This window comes from Pinus tabuliformis, chromosome 5_1 (genome assembly GCF_031772625.1).
Source record: "Pinus tabuliformis cultivar Carrire ecotype Pingquan chromosome 5_1, CPIR1, whole genome shotgun sequence".
Classification (NCBI taxonomy): domain Eukaryota; kingdom Viridiplantae; phylum Streptophyta; class Pinopsida; order Pinales; family Pinaceae; genus Pinus; species Pinus tabuliformis.
In genome coordinates, this window is record NC_142305.1 from 534,849,701 (window position 1) to 534,874,086 (window position 24,386).

Here is a 24,386-nt window from a genome sequence, read left to right on the forward strand (position 1 = left end):
TCGTAAGGTGCGCGCCTAATTTTGGCCTCACAGATCACGCCGAGGAATGCCTGCGACGAATGGCTTCTTCGATTTGCATCGCAGCATCGAATATTGCGATGTAAATAAGTGGTATTGCAACAATTGATGGTCTCATTCGTCGCAAACCATAGATCGCAGGTCGCATCTTTGCATGGTCGCAAATCGCATATCGCAAGATCACAAGGCTTTTCGCTTTGTCACTTTGTGCTGCTTATGCGACATTGCGACGTGCGACGTCGCATATCGGCCGTCGGTGGTTCTTTAGGTTTTCCCCTTTTGAGCGCTTTTAATGCACACGGTGCGATGAGTTCTCGCGTCGCTCCCTTTCAGTGTATTTATGCGCTTTTGGAGAGCACCTCTTTTTCCTTTGCGACGCGATATAGCTCTTAGGGAGTTAATACAAAAGATTTTTCAAACAAAAATATTTTGAGGATTTTTTTGTTAAGGGTCCCCTTTGCTTGATGTTGTTACTAATATCAAACAAAGAGGGGGGTTGTTGGTGACCACAACAATGGCGATTCACTGTGAAGAACCAGTTATCTCTGCATTTCTATTGACCGTTCACTTCCGAAACAGCAAAATTTTTATATGTCTAAATTTTGTTATGGACAGATAGAGTAGATTACCCCTCACCTTGTCGATGATATTTTGTCTCAACCCTTTTTATATCCCAATTTCTTGCTTCCTCAGGTTTTTTCTTGCATTTGCATCAGTCATTACTTGGCCTTGATAAAAGATAAAATAAGGTCTTCTCTGCGTACTGGCTTAAAAGTATGCTCATTTGTCGTAGGTAGAGCCTCTGTTGCCCGCAAGTGTCCATAGCCTCGACAGGGTTACCATGTTATCCAACAATGATCCTTTTTCCTGTTTGAGGTTACTCGCAACATTCCAGAGAAAAATCCTTTTTGACACACTTTTCCTTTTTTAATTCTCTAAAGAACAATGTCTTCGTTTGGTGGCCAAATTATGACACATTCATTCACTTGATTTACACTTTTGCTGAACAAGCCGGCTCGTGATGAGACCTCTTGTCTTTTGATTGCAACAATCTTAAGTCGTTGCCCTGTTTTGATAGACAGTATTGGCAAAGTCAGCAAGTTATAATATCTGTGATCATGATAAGCCAGCTCGTGATGAAACCTATTATTCTTTGAGATATAGTGTTTTCCTTGGATTGTTTCTCTGAACGCTGTAATTTCCTTTTAGCAGGGAGGAAGTCATTGTTTTTCCTTAAGAAAGCTCTGGACGACAATAATAGAGTTTTTGAAAACAACAGTTTTGCAGAGAATGCTTATTTTATTATTGATGATACCTTTCATGGTGCTGATACAAAACAATTCTTTTACCAGAGGTTGCTTTTGTCAAAGTTTTTTAGAGGTCGAAACGAGTATCGTAATCAAAGTGAAGTTAACTCTATTTTTCAATAATAAAATTCAGATTTTCAAAAATTTTGCTATTTGTACAAGCGAAATCAAAATCTGATAGATAATTGGCGTGCTCTTTCATGAATCCTTTTTAAATGATCATTTACAATGGGTTTTATTCATAAAAAGAAAAAAACAAAACAAAATAAAAACTAAAAACTAAATCTATCCTACAAAAATTAGAAAAATTCTCTTCTATGGAAAGTATAATTTAAGAATCAGTCCATTGACAGGTAAAGAATCTCTCCTTCCTGCCAGATCCTGCAACACGAATGTAGACGGACCTATGACTTCTACAATCTGAAAAGGGCCAAGCCACAACTTTTGAAATTTCGTATGTTTGCCCTTTTCTTCATGAGCCTTATCCCATTTCAAAACTAAATCACCCATCTGAAAGTTTTTTCTGGTTATGATGTTTGAGTCAAAAGAAGATTTTATTAGCGCTTGGTGATGAGCATGGGTTGTCCTAGCTTCTTCTCTTTGTTCTTCTAGTTTGATTATTTCCATTTGTCTTAATTGTAAAGAGGAAGTAGATACTTCATCGATATATTGCACTAAAGACAAAGAGGGAATAACTAGGTGAGTCGGAAGAACCACTTCTCTCCCATAAACTAAATTAAAGGGAGAAGTGCCGATTGAAGCTTTCTTTGTGATTCTATCAGCCCATAAAGCATTTACCAGCGCTTTGTGCCAATTCTTTTGGTTTTGGTCGACTGTTCTTTTGATAATTCTGATTAGGTTCTTGTTTGTTGACTCAGCCAATCCATTACCTTGCGGATAGTAGTTTGCAGAATATTTCAGTTTGAACCCTCTTTTAAGCGCAAACTCAGTCATAGTATTTCCAGAAAAATATGAAGCGTTATCAAACATTAATGCTTTTGGCAATCCAAACCTAGTGATGATAAATTGATCTATGAATTTAATAATATTTTCAGAATGAACTGTCTTGAGAGGAACCGCTTCTACCCATTTGGTAAAATAATCAGTTGTCGTAAGGATATACTTATGCTGCTTAGAAGAGTGAGGAACGATCTCACCTATTATGTCCAAGCCCCATTGACTGAATGGTTGGTCGATGATGACTGGTTGTAGCAGCATGGACGGTTTCCTTTGTTTTCCTGCAGCAGTCTAGCAGACTTGGCATTTCCTTACGTGATTGTATGAGTCTTTGAACAGCGTGGGCCAATAATATCCTGCACGCAAGATTTTATGTGCAGTCGTATCTCCGGCATAGTGTCCACCCGTTGGTCCATCGTGGAGTTCCTGCAAAACCTTTTCGGCTTCAGTTTTCTCAAGACACCTAAGAAGCACAGAATCGTAATTCCTTTTAAACAAGACATCATTTATGAGCTGGTATTGTTTAGCTTTTAATCTCAGAGCTCTTTTCTTGGTATGATCCAGACGCGATGGAGCATACCCGTTCTTAAGAAAATAAATGGTATCAGCATATGATGATTCTGCATCGTTTAGCCTTACCTCATACGCTTGTACCTCTTCAGATGAGTTCTCCGGGATTTGCGATGCTCCGGATAACATCTTGCAAAAGCCTTGACCTCTTACGATGTTTGCTAGTTTGATCTCAAGATCATATTCTTGTAAAGCGGTAATCCAATTAGCTCTCTTTTCGCCCACATCTTTCTGCACCAAAAGGTTTCTTACTGCTAGAAATGGTACTACGACTTTAGTGTGGGCTTTAAGCAAGAAAGGTCTGAAATATTTGATCGCTTTGAAAATAGCATATGCTTGTTTCTCTACCTCTGAGTAATTAATTTCAGCACCTTGTAAGTTCGAGCTAAAGAATGCGATTGGAGCTTCCGCTTTCTCTTGATTTGCTTGGGTCAAAATCACGGCATAGGATTTCTCTGAGGCAAAAGTGTACAAGATAAAAGATTCCGAAAAATTTGGGGTGGCCAAAGATGGAGCATCGATGATAGCTTGTTTGATTAAGTTGAACGCTTCGTGCTCATCTAGACCCCATTTGAAATTTGAATTCTTTTTTATCATATTTTGTAAGGGAGAAATAATACATGAAAAATCTGGGACAAATCTTTTGACAAAATTGATCTGTCCAAGGAAGGATTGCATGGCTTTCTTGTTATGGGGTATGGATATTTCAGAAATTTCCTTGATTTTGTCGGGTTCTAGATGAATACCAGAATTCAACACTATGAATCCGAGAAATTTCCCTTCGCTTAATGCAAAGAAAGATTTCTTTGGGTTGAGCGAAATCCCATACCTCAAGCATCTTTGAAAGATTTGCTTCAAATCTTAGAGATGGTTGTTTTGTTTTTTGGAGTACACTGTTATATCATCCAGGTAAATCACTACTGATTTATTGACTAACCCTTTAAACGCGATGTCCATGGCTCTCTGAAAGGTAGCTCCAGCATTGATCAGACCAAATGGAATCTTCTGATATGCATAAGTGCCCCATTTGGTTTGGAACGTAGTCTTTAATTGATCATCGGGATGCACCAGTACTTGATTGTATCCTGAAAATCCATCCAGGAATGACATTAATTCTGAGCCTGCTACTGCCTGTAATATTTGCTCCATAGGTGGGAGGGGAAAGTTATCTTTCTGACAGGCTTTGTTGAGATTTCGGAAATCGATACAGATTCTAATGTCTCTGTTTTTCTTCCTAACGGGCACCATATTGGATACCCATTTAGAATGCCTTACGGGGAAGATTATTCTGGCTCTCAACAACTTATTAAGCTCAGTTTTTATCTGATTTTCTAGGTTAGGGTGTATTTTTCTGAGCTTCTGCTGGACAGGTTTTTCATTGTCAATCATAGGGATAACATGTTGAATGATAGAAGTGTTGTATGTCTTTATCTCATCGTAATTCCAGGCAAAAACGTTTTTGTATTGTCTCAGAAGATGGATATATGCTGATTTCTCTTCAGGGGCTAGGCCGTGACCTAGGTTAACGTTTTGTGGCTTCTGATCGGTCCCTGGGTTTACTAATTCATAGTTCAGGGTAGAACTACAAAGTTTAGCATTGGCGGACCTTTTAAACTGACTTTTCAAATCATATAAATCTTCTAACTTGACCACCGATTTCGGTATAGCATCGTCAGAGCCATTTTGTTGTATTTGGTGATCATGATGGTCTTCATCGATTATCTGATTTGAGTAGGATCCTTCAGAAGTAAGGAAATTTACGATGTCAAGATCGTCGGTGAACACTCTCCAATTGGTGATATTGTCAGGGATGGATGGTCTAAAGATTAATTCTATTGAAAACCTATCAGGACTAAAATCTTCAGAAGGGATAAGTCTAGAGGCTACGTTAGCTAACAGGTCTGCGCTCGCGTTTTGAATTCTTGGAATTGACGAGATGTTGAATGCTACGAAATGTGCAGTGAGATCTTGAACTAATGATTGATAATGCTTTAAATGACTTGACAGGCAATGTATGGTGTTACGTACCTGTTTTACGACGATCTTCGAATCTCCAAAGACTTGAAGATACTTAACGTTTAATCTGATTGCTTTGTATAGGCCTTGAACCAAGGCTTCGTACTCCGCAGTGTTGTTCATGCAATCGAACTCAAGTTTGCATGTGAGCATAATCTTGTTCCCGTCTGGGTTAATCAGAACGCATCCTACTCCTGCTCCCTCATTGGATTTAGATCCGTCAAAATATAATTTCCAAAATAAATATGTATTTACAGAATTATCTAAAAAACTAAAACATTTTGAGTCATCAGTTTGGGAGAAATTTTCAACTTGGGATAAAACTGAATTCTCTAAGTATGGTGAAATATGAGCATTGAAATTACCTAAGAAAGAATCTATTGCGTAATTGCCTACAATGTTGCTATTGTATGTTATGGCTTCATTTTCTCCTTCCAGTTCTGTCATTATGTATTTTTGGTGCAACTCTCGTTCAACCTTTATCTGATTTGGTTCACCATTGTATGGTAACCACATGTGTGACCAATCGGTTGAAAAATATCCGTGGAGTTTTTCCGACCAATCCCTGCTAAGAATCAAACCATAGAACTCAGGGATATCAACTACTAGAATGTCGATAACCTGACACACTTTTGGGTTAGACGACAATCTTATGGTCACCTGATTGAGTTCACCAATCACTTCGACTTGGGATCGATCAAGTTGAACTATACGTACCGCGGATTTTTGAGGTTGCACATTCAATTTAGCACATATTGACCTGGGTAAAATATTCGTTGAAGCACCAGAATCGACCAAGCAATTGTGCACGTTTTTATTGAAGATTTGATATGTGAGAAGAAAAGGAGGAGTATGGGATCTCGATCTTCCTCCAATCAAGGCGATGTCATTTGGATCAATTTTATTGATCGTGTTGGTTGGAGGTCTTCCCAAATTGTGGGAAGCTACAGTTGTAGGTAAAGATGTAGTAGGCACAGCATGTAATTCTTTCATCATTATTTTCTGCTAGTGTTTCAATTTACTCAATTCGTACAGAGTGATATTAGCCCTAGTCTTCTTCATGTCATCAATCATGTTATATTCCATTTCATCCGACACTATTAGTGTTCTTGATGGAGGCATTTGATCAGATTGGACTGGGCTAAGCTGGGTCACTTTAGCAGTTGTCTTTTTTGTTGCGACCTTTTCTTTTGTTGCAAGGTTTGTGCCCTTTTGTTTTGGGGTAGTTAGGGGAGGATCAAGTTGATTTTTGCTTCTCGTGCTAACAGGAAATGCTTCTTGATCCTCTTCTTGTGGGAGGATGAAGTCCCACATTCCTTGTAGTTCTACAACCTCTTCCTCGTCAGTCTGCCCTTCAGTGGTATTCTCTTCTTCTTCATCTTCTTCGGATTCAACGTTTGAGACAACACTAGGTGGTCTTACCTCCATGGGAGCATTTCTTTTAAAAGTACTAAAGGGCTTTTTCGAAGAAGTCTCTGCCACTTGTTTCTTAATATCAATCATCTCATTGGACATGGCTTTCAACACTTTTTGTAATCCTTCCAAATCGAAAGGGTCTTTCGTTTGCTTCTTCTTGGTGTCTTCTTTGAAAGAGATCTTCTTAGATTTGTGTTCTTCTATAGCAGATCTCTTTTCTACGGCTACCACGCGTTTTTCCATTGCTAACGCTTCTGTCAAGTTGTCGACTAGGGTGGTCTTGTTTGCCCTATCTACGAAGATAGCCAAGTTTGGAGGTAAAGCCGTGATGTACCATTCACATCTTACCTCCTCCCTGGGTTGTGAGGCAGCGGGGATTTTGTTGAGGATCTTATTGAACCGTAAGTTAAAATATTTAATGGGTTCTCTAGCCTCAGCCTTAAGATTAGATAGGTCATTGATCAATGTCGCCGTGGATCTGTCATCACCAAACTTGGTGAGGAACTGACTTTGAAAAATGTCCCAGCTTGTGATGGATCCGGAAGGTAACGAAAAGTACCATGACCCGGCTGTTCCTTGCATTTTATAAGGGAAAATCCGGACAACAGCGTCTTCGTTAGTGACTCTGTTGAGATTAACAGAAAGCATGAAATTATTGATATGTTCCTTGGCTAGCATGCCTGCTTCCGGATTGAATTTAGGCATCCATTTCTCAGGATGGGCCGGTATAGGGCTCAGGGGTGGAGGCATTAAAACCGCCCCAGGATTGTTCCATGGAGACTGGGCCATCATTGAGCTGCTAGTTAATGGAAGTGCAGAAGATGATCCATGATGCTGAGAAGATGAAGATATTAAGATCTTTGATGATTGAAGAGGAAGGTTTGTAGAAGATGGGTGAGTGAGTTGGAATGAAAGAGTGGGTGGTTGACTTCGTGGTGAGGGAGTTGATATGGACGAAGTGGATGAAGGAGTCTGACTGTGAGATTTTGGTGGTGTTTTCCTTGCTCTTTTCTTGGTAGGGAGAGGGAGTTCACTTGGTTGTATGCCAAATTTTTCACTCTTTAATCTGGTAAGGGGATGAGCAGGGTTGTACTGCGAAGTCACGCTGCTTTTAGATTTATCAGACTTCTGATTAAAAATAGGGAATCCCTGGAATTTACGAATCAAAGTTTGAATTTCAGGGGGTTCAATGATATATTGGTCTGATATATTCGAATATGTAGCAGTGGTAGATACTCGAGCGACTTCAAATTCTGAGTTTAACCGTGTTGGAGAAGTCGAGGGAATTGATGAGGGTGTATTACTCTCAGAATGGTATTTAGATGTTGCTTTAGGTGCCATTCATAGTTCGTGCCCTCCTTCTAGCGCCAAATATGTTGAGGGCCCTGAAATCGGGTCAACAACAAGGGGGATACCCACCCGGTCGGGAACCTGGTTGGCGGCTCCGTGCCCGTTTGGTGTAGCGGGTCCGACTGGGGATAACGGGACCAACTTCCCGATCTAAGGGGTGTGTGTGTGTAGAGTTTGGTGATGTGTGTGTGTGTAGAATATGATAATGAAAATATGGAATTATTTCTAATCTAATTTAATTCTAAACTCTGAGACTGAATTTTATACTACTTTAATCTATCAAGAACAGCACGTCTAATCTACGCTAACCCGGGATAGAACTTTTTCCATTATGCGATCTAGAAAGATTTCACACAATAACTGGTAATGATGATTATTCAGCTATTATGAGAATATAAATCAATTAAGATGAAACATCCTGCATAAAAAGTTAAGCAAAACGGTTATGAACAGCATATCGCATAATCAGTTATTCATGTATTAAGCACAAGTCAATGACTCCACCGTACAAAAGTGCCAAATGGTAGTCCACTCATTCATACATTAACATATAAACAACATCAGCTGTATATTACTCTAAGAATGCAAGCAGAAACTCGTCAAGAGATAAAAGTACCATTTATGACTGATTTTATACTCACAAACCTTAAGCAATGACGATCTATTTCTACTTACTTCTAATGCCTACTAAGAGTACAGAAGTGAAACATCAGTAGCGGGTATTAAAATGCAAACGTAAATAAATCTTGATCCGTCCATTCATCAAAAACCCCCTCCGAGGGTGCAAAAGTGCATGTTCTGAGGACAAGTTTTTTGACAAATTTCCGGACCCTTCTCCAAGGCAACGAGAAGGGTTAAATACTACTAACCGGCTAATTTTAATTACACGAATTTAGCGAACGGCTTCAAATGACCGCCCTTTTACTAAAACAAATTTATTTCTAAAAATTGAATCTAATTTCTAACCATTTCTATATCTGCTCCTTAGTGCTGTAAGCGATGCGCTGTTTGCCGTGAAAGAGTCGGCTGCTTGTCCTTTCCTTTAGTTCGAGCTTGAAAATTAGAAATAACAAGAGCTGCACCTCTTTCTGACAAACTAGAAGATATTTTTGAAAGTGTTCTTCTGGAGGAGTGCCTTCACGGCGTGTATACTCAGTACAACTCAGATTTCTTTCAAACCGATTGTGCTGTTGCTATTTCGGTTTCCGGCCGTGCGAATGACTCAATGAGCTGGGGATTTTGTTGCCTGAATGATTTTCTCAATTGAAACTTGTTTCCATTCTTTGTTCCAGGCTTTTCTGAGATGTCTTTCCCCTTAAGCATTTTTCTTTTTGCTTTACCCAATTTGGGACTCAGGATCTTTCATAAACACTTTGCTTTTGTGCGCCTTTGACTCTGAGTCCTAGATAGCCTATTTCCATCAGCATTTGTTGAGTGATACTCTGGAATCCGCGGTCCTGCTGTATGCGGTATCCATCTGCGAAGTCATCTCCTCTCTGTTCTTCTAGCTCTAGCGCTTTTCCTTAGATGTTTCCTGCATATAGATTTATATCAGTTGCTGACTTATAGTTCATGTAAATGAAAAGAGACAGAAGAAAAGATTGACATGAAAGCAATTAATTTCTAATGAATGCATAATCATGTCACTCATTATGACTTGACTCTTTGAAAAACGCAACATAATCATCTTTGGATACACAGGCGTACAATCATTAATTTCCCGTAAGGTGCGCGCCTAATTTTCGCCTGACAGATTATGCCGAGGAATGCCTGCGACGAATGGCTTCTGCGATTTGCATCGCAGCATCGAAGATTGCGATGTAAATAAGTGGTATCGCAACAATTGATGGTCTCATTCATCGCAAACCATAGATTGCAGGTCGCATCTTTGCATGGTCGCAAATCGCATATCGCAAGATCGCAAGGTTTTTCGCTTTGTCACTTTGTGCTGCTTATGTGACATTGCGACATGCGACGTCGCATATCGGCCGTCGGCGGTTCTTTAGGTTTTCCCCTTTTGAGCGCTTTTAATGCACGCGGTGCGATGAGTTCTCGCGTCGCTCCCTTTCAGTGTATTTATGCGCTTTGGGAGAGCGCCTCTTTTTCCTTTGCGATGCGATATAGCTCTTAGGGAGTTAATACAAAAGATTTTTCAAACAAAAATATTTTTTGGATTTTTTGGTTAAGGGTCCCCCTTTGCTTGATGTTATTACTAATATCAAACAAAGAGGGGTATTGTTGGTGACCACAACACAACCCTTTGAGAAATGGGTGATAGATTTTGTGGGACCCATTCAGCCCCAAGGGAAGAAGATGGGAGCATGGTACATTATCATTATGACGGAGTATTTGACTCGATGGGAAAAGGTACAACCTATGAAGGATTACATAGGTGCGACTATTGCGAAGTTCCTCTTTGAGTATGTACTAACGCGATTTGGGTGTCCAAATATTTTGATGAGTGATCGTAGTACGCACTTTCTAAATGAAACGATCAGCGCGATGACAGAGGAATTTCAGGTATATCACCAAAAGAGCACACCTTATCATCCACCAGCTAATGCAACGATGGAAGCATTCAATAAAGTGTTGGAGAACACACTGACCAAGGTTTATAAGACTTATTGAAGTGATTGGGACCTATGCCTACCCGTAGTACCATGGGCCTATCATACGACATGCAAGAAGTTGACTGGACAGACACCCTTTAGGCTTGTATATGGAATTGAAGCAGAGATGCCCATGGAATACATTGTGCCTAGTCTACGCATAGCAGCACCCATGGGTATGAAGGATCGTGGAGCCTTGGAAGAGAGGATTGCGCAACTGGTTGAGCTTGAGCTGGATTTCACCAACATGTCCAAAAGAAGCGCGAAAAAGCATGGCATGATCAACACATTAAGCTGCACACCTTTAACGTAAATGACCTGGTTTTGTTATATGACAGTAAGTTTGATAAATTTCCATGGAAGTTCAGAATGCACTATTTATGGCCCTATGTCATTAAGGAGATTACCGACGGTGGAGCAGTTCAGTTGGTCAAATTGAATGGAGATCCCTTCCCAGGAAAAGTGAATGGCAGCCGATTGAAGCCATACACCGGTGGTCCGACCATGTGACTATATGAGGGTAGCATAGTCTTAGTGCTCCAAACAGTTGAAAGGAGGCACGAGACTATAAACTACATTGCACGGGATTGGAGCTATGCGATTAGGGGATTATGCAAAGCAAGGAAGTGTCACAAGGTTTGAAACAGCACAAAGGGAGCTGTGCCACCCAGGGAGAAATCACACAGGTCAGCCGGAAAGTGACTGTTAAAGTCACTGCTCATGATTTGACGATAGAAATGCAGCCAAATGGAGTGGGTGACTGACATTTAAGATGAACTTTATGGGTAAGATCCTTGGAAATCTGCTGCCAATCCAACATTAATGAAGCGAATGTGGGGGAACAGTAAAATTTGAATTCAAAATGCCCTATAAATTAAAGGTGGCTTCCTAGTGAAAAACACTTGGCATTTTGAGAATTGAGTTGTTGAGCTGTCAAGCGCACATGAACTGCGAGAAATTCGAAGCCTTGATAGCCAGTTCAATATTTGAGATATTTTCAAAGGCGACACAAGAGTTATTGCATAACATCATGTCGGCACCCGTAGAAGATATGGATACCGAAGCAGTGATAGCTAAGGAGACTGTGCCAGAAGTTGTTATGGAGGTAGAGGAAGTTGCTTCATAGGTTTCCAAAGTCTTAGCTCAAGTTCCCAAATCACCACGAACACCTAGACCAAAGCCAACGCCAACCAAGGAGAGCGCAAAGGATAAGAATGGAAAGTAACCTTCAATACCAATGCGCACATCCCTGAGAAGGAACCCATCGAAGAACAAACCCACCGCACAAGAAGAGGGCAAAGCCATCAATCTAGAGCCGGAGGAGGAAGAAATCAAAGACATCTCGATGGATGATGAGGACGTGGGGATAGATGTGGAGGAAGTTGAAGTCGAGGGTGCTCACCCTATCACTCGGTTTCTTGAGTACATCCCTCCATGCAAGGGCAAGACCAAGGTGCCGAAAGATATCAACGAGAGGAAGGTACCCTTGCAAACCCCTTTGCTGCTGGATGAGATTACCTTTGAAGGACAGCACTTGGGGTAGGTTCCTTTGTTAAAGATGGAAGACTGGGACTTACCTAACCATGAGAAGTTCCCGCACTTGGCGATAGAGTAGCTGATGCACCGCATTATTGACACAAATACCGGGATGACCACATTGGAGCCATGGAAGTGGCTCAGGGGAGTAGACAAGGCAAGTTTCCTTAACCTACTATGGCTGCCACACTACAATCGCACCCCAATTATAGTCTTGGTCATCAAGAAGCTTCTTACTTGGTGCACGATGGGTGTTTGTGGCTGGAGGAGCTAATACCCATCACTGACAGATTGATCCATAGGATCACGTGGCTGCCCTACACAGGGGAAAATCCGGCCATGATGTTTTGCGGAAGAGGTGGCGAGCCAGCCCTCGCGGAGGCCATGAAGGAAAAATTTAATCTTGTGAAGAATTCATGGGGCTATGCCACCTTAAGTATCAATGAACCTGTAGTCAAGGTGGCCACATAGATTTTGGTTGGAAAGATGATGAGGAAATGGCGTGCAGATGAGGTTCCCGCACCTGTCATCACACTAGCAGCCCAATGCGCTGAAGGAGTCCAGTTCAATTAGGCACACTATCTCTGCAGTGAGTTCCTTGAAAACTGCCACGAGGCACAAGAGCTCAGCAAGACCTTCCATTACATGCTGCTCTTGCTGTCTATTGTGCTGGTAGCATGGGAGCTGTTAGAGGACAATCAATTCCCCTCAGTCGCGCCAAACCTACCAGAAGCAGTGAAGTATGCTTTGTTGTGGGTGACCAAGGATGCATAGCACATCAAGGAAAAAAAGATCTTCTGGGTCCTGATGGAGATGAACATCCGCATGGCCATCATTCGCAAACCACAGTTTTCACCAACTATGTTTGCCAACCTATAGGGGTATGCGTAGTTTAAGGCAGATTTTCACCATGTGTCCATCAGGGCGCAGAAGGACCTTGTGCAGACATGGTATGACTTGCCTTACTTAGCATGGATGATGTCATTGATGCAGTACTTGATCACTAGCTAACAGAGTGGCGCACTACATTAAACTTAGCGATGGGGGCAAGCAAGTCTATCACGTAGCACAAGAAGGAGGAGGCCAAGCTCAAGATGGTGTAGCTGGTCGAGAAGAGGAAGAAGGAGGCTACTGACAAGGCCCAGGCAGAGTGCAATGCCACTCATTAAATGGAGAAGAAAACAAGTGGAACAGAGTGAGGCTCTGATAAAGGCGCGAGGTCGCCTTTGCTCGAGATAGAGGAAACAACGGACGAGCAAAAAGAGCAGCACGACGTGGACCTGCAGACGATGTCTGTCCACATCAAGTATCCAAGGGAACAAAGGAAGGGAGGGTCAAGGAAGAAAGCCAAAGCCACTAAGACGTCACTGGTCCCAATCACCCTCACTGAGGGCGATTTACATGAAATTGGAGACATAATGTGGGATGTCACCACGGAGGCCCTACATGAGTTTGAGCAGCAAAAACAACTAATATTGGGGACCATCCAAACAGGTCTACAGGAGTTGCAAACCTGCGCATCACAGGCTAGCACGATGTCCACCAGCCTTGCTATCGGCACTTCAGAAGCTGTTGAGATGTTATGTGCAAAGGCCTCCAACACGATAGTGCTACCAGATGGAGCACTAACCATTGGAGAATGAAGTTGACAGGCCCACTGTCAGCACCCTCAAGGGAGTGGGGTTGAGCTTAGTAGTTCTCCCTAGAAAGTTGCTCCACCTATTGCAGGATGGAGTGATTGTGGAGCTAAGTGCCAGCGAACACCGGGCCCTATAGGTGATCAATGAGCAGAGGATTAATAATGAACATATGGCTCTATAGAGAGACTTTTCCATCACTTCTGTGACCGAGGTAATTGACCAAAACAAGCATATAATTCAGGTCGTGGAGGAGGCATGCCGAATGGTCCCATAGTTGGCCATTCTTGAGGAAGAACCAGTCGAGGTGCACGTCCGCAAGCTTACTACAGGGGTGTGTGATGCTCATACATATATGGCTCAAGTTTAGCTGGAGTTGAACCTCCAGATTACCAAATTATAGTTGAAGGCCCAGCCTTCAACTTCGCCAGAAGTAAGGGAGCAATGTGCAACCACTGTCATAGAGGTGATAGTGGTGGTTGACAGTGTAGTAACAGACTACACACAACTTTTTGAATAGTCATTTGAGGCCTTGACGAGCCTACAGGAGGACCCTAATCTACAACGGCTAGAGACAGAAGCGCAAGAACTACAGCAGTGCTATGACGAGGTAAAAGGCACAGAGTGAAATTTCGTGCTCAAGTAGAGACTGGAAAATCTGCAGGAGGCTAAGCAATTGAAAGAACAGGTAGATGTATTGCAACATAAGGACACAGTGATGAAGGCGCACTTGAAGTCCTAGTTGGATGAGGCTTATGTGGTTATGACCTCTATTAAAGGAAAGCTTGCAAATCTGCAAGCAACTCAGCAGAAGCTTCAGGTCGATGATTCAGGAGCAGTGATTGATAAGATGGTTGAAGAAGCAAAGCAGGTGGCCACACAGTGCACTACCAAGGTTGTGGTCATATAGGCTAATATGGGAAGTCTTCACACTAATATCTTCATGCCCACAGAGTGACTCGAGGGCGAGTCATGATGTTTATGTTGGGGTCCTATTGGGAACGGGATCCCCAAGGACATTTTTGGGTCCAAAAGTCCATGTTTTGGGACATGTTTTGTAATAAAGTTGTAAAGTCTCCGCATTTTGTGGTCATGGAGCACGAAGGTGTCATAAGTCATGAAGGGTTGTCCGCCCTTATTTTGTAAAGTGTAAAGTCGGCTGTAAATATCTACCCATGGTCCATAGACCATGGGATTATATAAAAAGGAGCTAAGTAAGTAAGCTCTAAGTAGTCATAAGTTTTTGAGAGTAGAAGAAAAGGCTTGGAGTCTTGGTAGAGAAGTCTAAGTTTCGAGTCTTAGCATAGGTAGAGGCTCTGCAGCTGAGTGTGCAGAGGCTTAGGGTGGATGTCCACAGCTGAATGTACAAACCCCTACAGCTATGTGCACAGGGTAGATAGAGTCTGTAAATAATATAATGATATCACTAAATAGAAGTATTATAAAAATTCTGTGTCTTTATTTCCTATTACTGCATTTGGTTATATTGCGTTTTGGGTTTAATTTACAATGTTTATGTAATGCACAAATATATGTGATTATATTGGGTAAATGAACGCAAGTAAGAATATCAAATTACGTGGCACTAACTGTGACTATTTAGTAAGATCAGTAAAACACTTAAGATAGCTTGGGAACTTGTACAATACATTGTCATAGCAACGCAAAAGGACCTGGACCATAGGTTAGGGCTGTGGGAAGGTCAATCATACTCCTTCATGGAGGTACTGAAGGGAAGAATAAAGGGCAAGATTGACAAAGCCCTAGAACTTAGTGACCTGCACGAAAGTAGGAACAGAGGGTATAAACCAACATCACGACCATCTCAGGGTGTGGAAACTTGGTTCCAACATCCCCCCATACTGCTTCGGGTGAGACTTCGGTCCATGCTCCATGGGCTAATGCTGAAAGGACTAGTGTAGGGATTTGTTTGGCTAACTAATGCTGAACCTAGGTCAGGCTCCATGTAGACAAACAAAACCCTACACTATTGGCCCTTTCAGCATCAACCCTTGTAGCGTGGACTTAAGTCTCACCCGAAGAAGTATGGGGGGGTGCTGGAACCAAGTTTCTGCATCTAGAGATCAGTGTGATGTCCTTTTATGTCTTAGATCTGCGTTCATGCAAATCTCTAAGCTCTTAGGCCTTAGCACTATAGTTTCCTTCAAATGGCTTCTAGACTACCACGAAGGTTTGTGATTGGATTCTACAGACCTTTAACAGATAGCTTATCTAATTACGTGCATCCTAGGCTAGCCTCAGATTAGAATCCACACAGATTGGCTTAGGTGATGAATAAACTTAACAGAAAGTATTATAACCTTCACGTAAATAATTAACATTCATTGTGTTCAATTAATAAGACTTATCCAGTAGATTTGCGCATCAATACATCATTATTTAATAAAGACATTATCTCATCACAACATATATCACAAACATAAATACTAGAAGTAAATAGATAAAACATATGAATTTCTCCAACAGTCTTCTTTATTGACCTTCAATACAAGGTTACATACTCAATACTTCCTTGCGCACTCAGCTATAGCGGTCTGCGTACTCGGCTACAGACACTACTCTAGGCCTCTACGCACTCAGCTGCAGAGCCTTTTCCTCCTCTAAGACCTACTTCTCTACACTAACTCTCTAGGCCTCCATTCGTCATACCCATAGACCGAGACATATATCTTAGACTCTCTAAGACACACCTATTTATACAATCCCATGGTCTGCGAACGAAGGGTAAATATCAAAACCCAATCAATCTCTTACCTAAATGAGGGTAAAAACCCTTTTTGATTCCTATGTACCTACCCGCTCCACATCCATAATTTGCGGAGACTTTTCATCTTTTTATCAAACTTGCATCGCGGACACTTGTATCTAGTTTCTGGATCTTGGCCTTGGGTTTTGTGTCCTCAGGTATGTGCAACTCCAATACTATTATGCACACCTCTGCAACCACGACTGCTAGCTGGGAGCTCTGCACCTGGATAATATCTCTTTCCTTTAGGGCTTGTGTCTTCTTGGTGAACATTTGTTCATTGTTAACTCAGTACTCACTTATTAAACTAAGAGGGTGCTACTCTCGAGCTCTTAGTTCCGCTGTCACTCCTGTTTGTAGCACATGAAGAAATTTGTTGGGGAGCACTACAATGTTGATTCCGATGTTCTTCAGGGTACTTATGATGATCTTGTCATCAACCGATTCTACACTCAGGGACCCTTCTGGCAAAGAAACTGTTCGAAGGTCCATTGTCCTTACGAGTTCTATAACATAACTTGTCCCCGGTGCCAGGCTTGTTTATTCGGTGCTAAATTGACCTGCACCCACCTATATTTGGCTAGTTTGGATCTACAGTTCGTGCAGATCCTTATAGACATTTCCAAATTACTGCATGTGCTGTTGTTCGAATTACTACAACTGTTCAGTTGTAGTGTCGCACACCTTGTCAATCTTTTGTGCTATCGCTTTTCCTACATAATGTCCTCCCACAACTCCTCCATGATCTTTAGCTACGACTCTACTTCGTTCGAAATCTGGTACATACCTTCACAGTATCTCATCAATGCCCATCATATACAAATGTCTGACGATCACCAAAAAATCTATCGCGATCACCACTAGTTCCTTCTTTTGTTGATTGGTATATCCTTCTTGAGCCGTCCATGTAGTAAAAAAGTGGATAATATCTACAAAATGGTTATCCACTATGCACACCACGAAGACCTATGCATCAGGCAGCCCTTCCTCCAAATTAGTAGGCTCCTCCCCTATTTCAATTCACGACAAATGGTCAGGTCTTGCATTCAACCTTCCTGGCTACACGATTACATCAAACATATTATTGAAATAAAAACAACCATCTGCATATCGCCCCCCCCCCCCCCCCCCCCCCCCCAACACAGGTTTATTGACCAGGGATTTCAAGGCATAATGATTTGTGTACATCTTGAAATGTCCATCCAATAGATAGTGTCTGAATTTTTAGAGTGCGTACACCATAGCCAAACCTTCGTGCTCTGTAGTTGAGTAATTCTTCTAAGCCTTTTATAATTTCCTGCTTGCAAAGGCTATAGCGTGCTTGTTACACAACATTTTGTCACTATCCTTGTACTCCTCGTTCACATTGCTGGAGGACCTCTACAATGAACCCTACATGATTTCCCATCATGAAGAAACTCCCAGTATGTCCCTCTTCATGAGCAGAATAATTCCCTTTTGTATCATTTCCCCAGAATCTTCCTTTTACCACAGTTTACATGACTAACGCTACTAACCAGTTTCCTCCTCGCGCCGATTTGTAGAGATTAAAACTAGCACTAGTGCCGTACGTAGAGACTGAGCATTTTTTCAGACGCGTCGATCCTCTTTTGTTATGTTTTTTAAATATGGAGTCAAAGCTTCCAACTCTAGAAGCTTCGTAACGAAAGTCTGGTAGATGGTTGGGCTAGATGGAGCTGAGGAAGTCAGTTTGGGCTCCTTTCCCCTATTAGGATGGAACAAACTCAAGAGATAAGACCTTCTCCCATGATGAGAGGAACCATCACTCATCCATCCAAGCTATATAAACCTCTCTTTTCCCAAGATAAACTAGTTTTCGAGTGAGTTTGAATGATCAGTAAGACATCTATAGCTTGTATCTTTCTGGTGTATGTTTTAGGGAGAATAGGGAGAAGTTTGGGAGCCCAGATACGTCAGAGAATACCAACAACATCAAGGCATTGGTTGTAATCTCTTTCTGAATTTATATGAACACACCTATTGATTGATTTCCTACATGAATTGTTATCTTACATCTTTATGGCTTAATGTTCCTTGACCTGTTAACTAGGTTGAATAAAATATTGTATGCTCTCAAGTTTTTGTTGTTGTTTTTTTTCTTGTTTTAGGTATTCGAAGGAAGGAAATGAAAGATATTTGGAGTAAGGAAGCAGGATCATCACCAAGCAGAATAGAATTCTTAGAGGTAGGCCCTCTTGTTTGATTCTAGCTTAAGGAGATTTTCCATAGATTGTTTGTTTGTGGCTACACCTGCTCTCTCAGGCTAGAGGAATTGTTTGTGTCTGCCCTGAGAATTTACTTGCACCACAAATTGGCAACTCCACTAGGGATCCAATCCTTCCATTTTATTGATTGTCATTTTATGGTTTTATGTGAAATTTTCTAGTATCACCATTTCCCTTTAGTGTTCTCTGCTTTTCCTGGTTTACTACTCTGAGCCTAAAATTTACAGTGGCAAGTCTGGTTTTAGCCTTTGAAAATTTTCATTTCTTTTCCTTGAATCCTCGGTCAACGCATTTATTTTTCTTACATTCATGTTGATCAACGTGAGTTTCTCAAAATCAGTCGTGCCGACTCCCTTTTGGTTCTTGTTGTCAGTTAGGTAGTCATGTCAATTCGTGTAGGTGAAGATTATGGTTTCCCCTAGGTCATAGCTAGTGTGGCTTGCCCTTCTTATTTCTGTCTCTCAGCTTGTTTTGATTGTGTTCTCCTTGGCTGGAAAGCTCTTTTAGCTTGGTTTATATGCTTGTTTGATTTGCATTTTCTTCACTTGGTTTATTGAGTTCTTGGATGGTGTAAAACCCTAGGGAATCTAGGTCGTCATCCATTCACTTGTTTGTGTGCTTAGCAAGTCAATTCGATAGTCAAAGTTGCTCCTTGCATTTTGTTTGTAAATCCTTTTGTTGCTTTGATTTCCATTTAACAAGTTTGAAAAGTTTCGTTTTTTGTTTGAGCGTCACTTTTCGGGCATAAATCACATTGCTCATCTTGTTTTTGGTTGAGTCTTTTCATCATTAGTTTGAAAGGAATTCTCTTTTGTGATTTGCATTTGCTTGAGGTTGATTGTATTGGAAATGTTTCATTGAAGTGTGAAGTGTTTGTGAAGCATTCGTTTTCTCATTTCATTGAAAAATACAAAATCCTAGTTTGCTGAATCAATATGTTACATTAGTTAGCATCACTAAAGACTAGAGTTGCATCGTCATTTGTATTGGAAAAGAAATGAATTCTCTTTACTAGTGAAAGGACTACTTGAAGTGTGTGATAAGAAAGTTAGGAATTGGAAAGGGTTTTTTCATCATTTTTTTTTTCAAAAAGCGAAATAGTGAAAAGGTCATTTTGCTTTTGATTTCTTTTTTTTTTTGCGTTTGAGTGTGTTTCCTACTCTCATTAGTGTAGACAATTCATTGAATTGAAAGGGTCTTGTCTCATTTAGCTGCATATAGGAGTTTTTCGAGTCACATCGATAAGGCCTAAAAACTAAGACATATTTTCAAGACAAACTCTAAAATGTATTCAATTAACCTAAGGCGCATGTAAAACCTAACGATCACATTTAGAAGGTCTAGGCTAGAGACGTGTTCTGGTGTCTTTAAACCTAGCAGCTGTCGTTCGCTTTAGCACTAACAAGCACTAGTACGGACTTGTGCTCCCTATACCATCGTGTATATAAAGGAAGACGCCACTAGGTTGCAATCCTTTATCCATAGGAAGCCAATTCGACCACCTTGTAAACATGATACACCAAACACAACATTCGGGGAGATTGCCTACCCATACTTCTCAATTCGCCGGGAGGTATTCTGCAGTTCACGGTTACTTGGTAATCCTTGTTTCATAGATCATCCTGAGTAGTCATTTTGATATTTTTCACTCCCTAAATATAAAATATCACCCGAGCACTTGTCCTTTCGAGCTCATTTCAAACCGAAAGTGATAGAGTCACCTTTTCTTCTTTCTCGACTGTTAAAATATGAAACAACACCAGCTTGTTTTTGCGTCTTAAAAAATTGTTGCCCGTGATCTTATAACATCCCTATTAGTCTTTTGTTATACCACATCGTGAGTACACCTTTAAATACATTTTAAAGCCTTGGAATCAATATCTCTTCTAGTTATTTGAGACAAAATCATCGTGGTTGAACTAGTTGGTTTGCCTAGTTCCTCTTCCTCTCCTATGTCTGAAACATTGTCTAAGGAGCCTTTTCCTGAATTGTCGCAGTCACTTGAGGACCAAGGTGTTGAGCTTGGAATTTCTTTGACCATTCAACCTTTGTCATCTCGTCCTCCCCCTCCTTCAGATAGTGGGTCACTTTCTGACATTGGCTCGGAATCTCCAGATAATCCTATCCAGACTCCTGAGAATCCGGTAACTTCTGAAGGCCAGCTTGGACTGGTTTTTTATCCTCTGAATCCTTTGTTTGATCCTGTTGTGATATCACCACAACGTCCATACAATCCATATGATCAGCAGGGTATTCCTTTGGAAGTATCCCCTTGAACATCTTCGGTCATCCATCATCGCATGTTTTCACCAATGGAATTAGAAGGCGAAATCTCAGTCTCCTCTCCAGGTCACTGTTGTGGGGAAAAATGCCTATGCAGGACGATCATATCCACCTAAGGTGTGACAGTGCCTTATCAACAAACAAGTACAGCTATTCTGGTTTCTTCCTTTATGAAATGTGAAAGAAGAGAGATAAATAGACTTATCGGTGTCTTCCATTTTTCCCTCGATCCGGTCTCTCTTCTCTTTGGGAGTTCACAGCTACTTGCCTTCTCACTTGCCCAGCCTCAACAGGTTCATGCAAGATCACAAGAGAACAGCTACTTGCCTTCTTGCTTGTCCAGCTTCAACGGGTTCCTGCAAGATCACAAGAGAACAGCTACTTGCGACAAGAGAAGAACACTACACAAAGGCAGATATTCACATTCATAACTAGTTTAGGATTAAAAATAAACCAAATACACTAATGCAATCATACATCAAGAATACATCAGTATATAGGAGAAACCAAGATAGCTTTATTGATGAATAACAAGGTTCAGGAAGAGATACAACCCAGAGGGCTCCAATCCAGAATCTCCTTCCCGGCAAATGGAATTCCTATCTTCACCCCCTTCAAAGCATTAAGCACCCAATGATTCCAATCTCAAACCAACAACAATTCTTTGCAATAACAAAATTCCAGCCTCTAGATCTCATGGAGGAGAGATCCATATATAGATGTTTGGAGAGAGGATGAGTCAGCTTGAGATCTGACTAGTGTCCTCTCCCTCTATCAGTTCTTGATTCCACTTGGGGGTTCTTGCTTCCACTTGGAGATTTGGAACCTCTTACTCATCACCAGTCGAATTCCCTGAGGCAAGTGTCATTTTGGAAGATTCCTGGGTTTTGACACCTTGAGAAATGAGCTTGCCACATGTCCACTCTCGTTCAGCGTAGGTAGCCAGTGTTGGCTTTGACATTCAGCGCAAACAGCTAGTGTAGCCACTGAAATGATCCTGAATTGACTTGTTTTTGAGCAGTTTCTGGTGGAGAACTTCTGTGAATTGCTATGGTTTGTTAGCCTTGTTCCTCTAGGGGTAGGAACAACATGTTTAGGGACTTTGGATCCCTTAGATTATGGACATTTCATGCTCAATGTTGTAAGGCACAAAAATGTCTATAAAAGTTGCCCCCTAAAGTATGAGGTTGTTTATCGGGTGAAATGCTTTATCAGGGGGATCCGAAGTTCATCCAATGTTGGGAGGAGACCTGTAATAAGATACAATACAATACATTATTTTTCATATTGCTTTCATGATCTAGCTGAGGCGGGCATTCCCATGCTCAGCTTTATAAATTCATTTTTCTGTACATAGAACAGACAATCGTCTGATGGTAGACTGATAATTTTGATGAAATTATCATCCTTTCAGTAGGATGATTATCTGCTGCAATGATGTACATGTCAATGTCTTTATCTTTCCTGAATATATATCGCAGTCCGGATGGATGAAACTAGATCCGGGGTCTTCAAACTCGTTCGATCTTCACTCTAAGTACAAGTCGATCCATGTGAGAAATGTTCTGAAGTCGAACATGGAAAGACATCGCTTGATTACCGGTCAATGATGTAAACCGTTAACAAGCGCGAGAGGAATCACCGATAATGATAATGATCCTCAAGGTACTGCAGTACAATTCACGTGGTGTGAATAGAGGACTTGGCGTCGAACACCACGCAAAATCTTTCGGTCGAAGGTCATTGATGTATACCTATCGCCGGAAGTGAGAAACTTGCCATTGAGGCATGCAAGCTTCAAAGTACTGAAGGGGTTGTTCCTAGATCAACTTCTTGGATAATGAGCTGATGTTGACAAGAAGCGATCCGTCAAAGGAGGGCCTTAATGAATCCCACATCAGTGACACGGAACGGAGCTAATGATTATAATGGAGGTGAAAACGATCTGTGACATATGATTCAGGGTGGCGGTCATGAAAGGATGAAGGATAATGTATGGCAGTGGATGGGACACGGTTGACTCTTCTGAACGACTTCTCTTGAACATATGGCAACACTGATACGATGGATCAGTAGCATTACCCCAAATATGGATGGTATGGCGAGACCATGGATGTGACCGGTGACTGAAACAACCCAACCCGATTGTGGTACGGAGGAAAAGTGTCATGTTCAAGAGCGACTTGCTATCATCAATGTTTTCTTTAGTTTCTCCCAATTTTTCCCCAGTCATTGCTGACCAGTACCTCTTTATTTTTGTCAAGCTTGAGGAGGATAACATATGCTTGTTCTAGAACCTGCCCTTCGGGCAAGCCCATCGCTATGTTTTAACGAGTCTAACGACCAGGATAACTCGGTCCTTTTCATTTTTAGAGAGTCTGAAAAGGTACATAAAGTTAACTCCAAAATTCCTTTTTCGTCATCTAATACCTTAAGTCCGAAAAAGTATAAAACAATACAGAAGGGATGAGTTTTCGATAGTTTTAACGAGCCGAATAAAACAAGCGCTCGATCTTTTTGTGCAATAATCCCTCAGCTCCAAAAAGATTAAAATCTAGAGGATGGATAGCTCTTCCTGTCCCTTTAACGAGCTGGAAGGCCAAGGACTCGGCAATCTTTTCATATTTTACGAGTCAGTTGAAAAGAGCTTAAAGAAGACTCGTCTTTTGAGGAACGAGTGATAAACAGGGTTAGCAGCTGATTCCAGGTACAGGTTGGAATTTTCCAATCACGGCAGTGTCACAAGGATGGCTAGGTGTAATCACTCTTCGCAGCTGTTCCTCAAAATGGGTAAACAAACATATGGAGGTGAACGATCGGCCAAATGAAAAGTGGAGGTGATGGTGCAAACACGACCAAGGCTTTAATGGCTGATGATATTACATTCACTGTGGTTATTTACCAGGATAGTTCATTCTTTAACGAGCTTGAACGCGGGTGGAAACATTTGCTCGATCTTATGTTTATTTTTTAACGAGCATGAACTATGCGCTAAAACTACTCGGATCTTGCGTTTATTTTTTAACGAGCATGAACTGTGTGTTAAAACTGCTCGAATCTTGCGTTTATTTTTTAACGAGCATGAACTGTGTGCTAAAACTGCTCGAATACCCAGTCATATGATAAGAATGTCTCAGTGAAGATGCTATTTTTTATGGAGCTTCATCTCACGAAGCTTTGCTCCGGATCCTTTCGTTATGCAAGCTTGGAAACGACTAATCCTACGAGTTTAAAGGGTTAGACCTACAGGTTTAAAGGGAAGGACCTAAAAATTTAAAAAATAAATAGCCGCCCCTTGCTTGCACTCCAAAAGGTTTGCATGCCCCCAGGCATAAAATATGATTTCAAGGTTACCCTTACTTTGTCCGCCAAAACATTTGTTTAAGCAGGAAAGGCCTACCTCTTTCAGGCTACCCAAAGATTGTCTCGTTAATCTTTCAAACAAAACACTTCTTCGGCGATATCTACCGAAATAGACAAAGGTGAATGACCTTAGTGCCAAACATGTAACTTTGACAAAAGAATCTTATCCTAGAATAACCCCTCTCCAGCAAGGGCGGGGTACAGACTAGTCATATTCTCCTGCGGAAACCTACTCTATACCCAAAGTTTTCCTGCCGAAGCAGACCAGGACGCATGCCCCCTGGGTTCCAGTCATATCCTCCCGGATTACT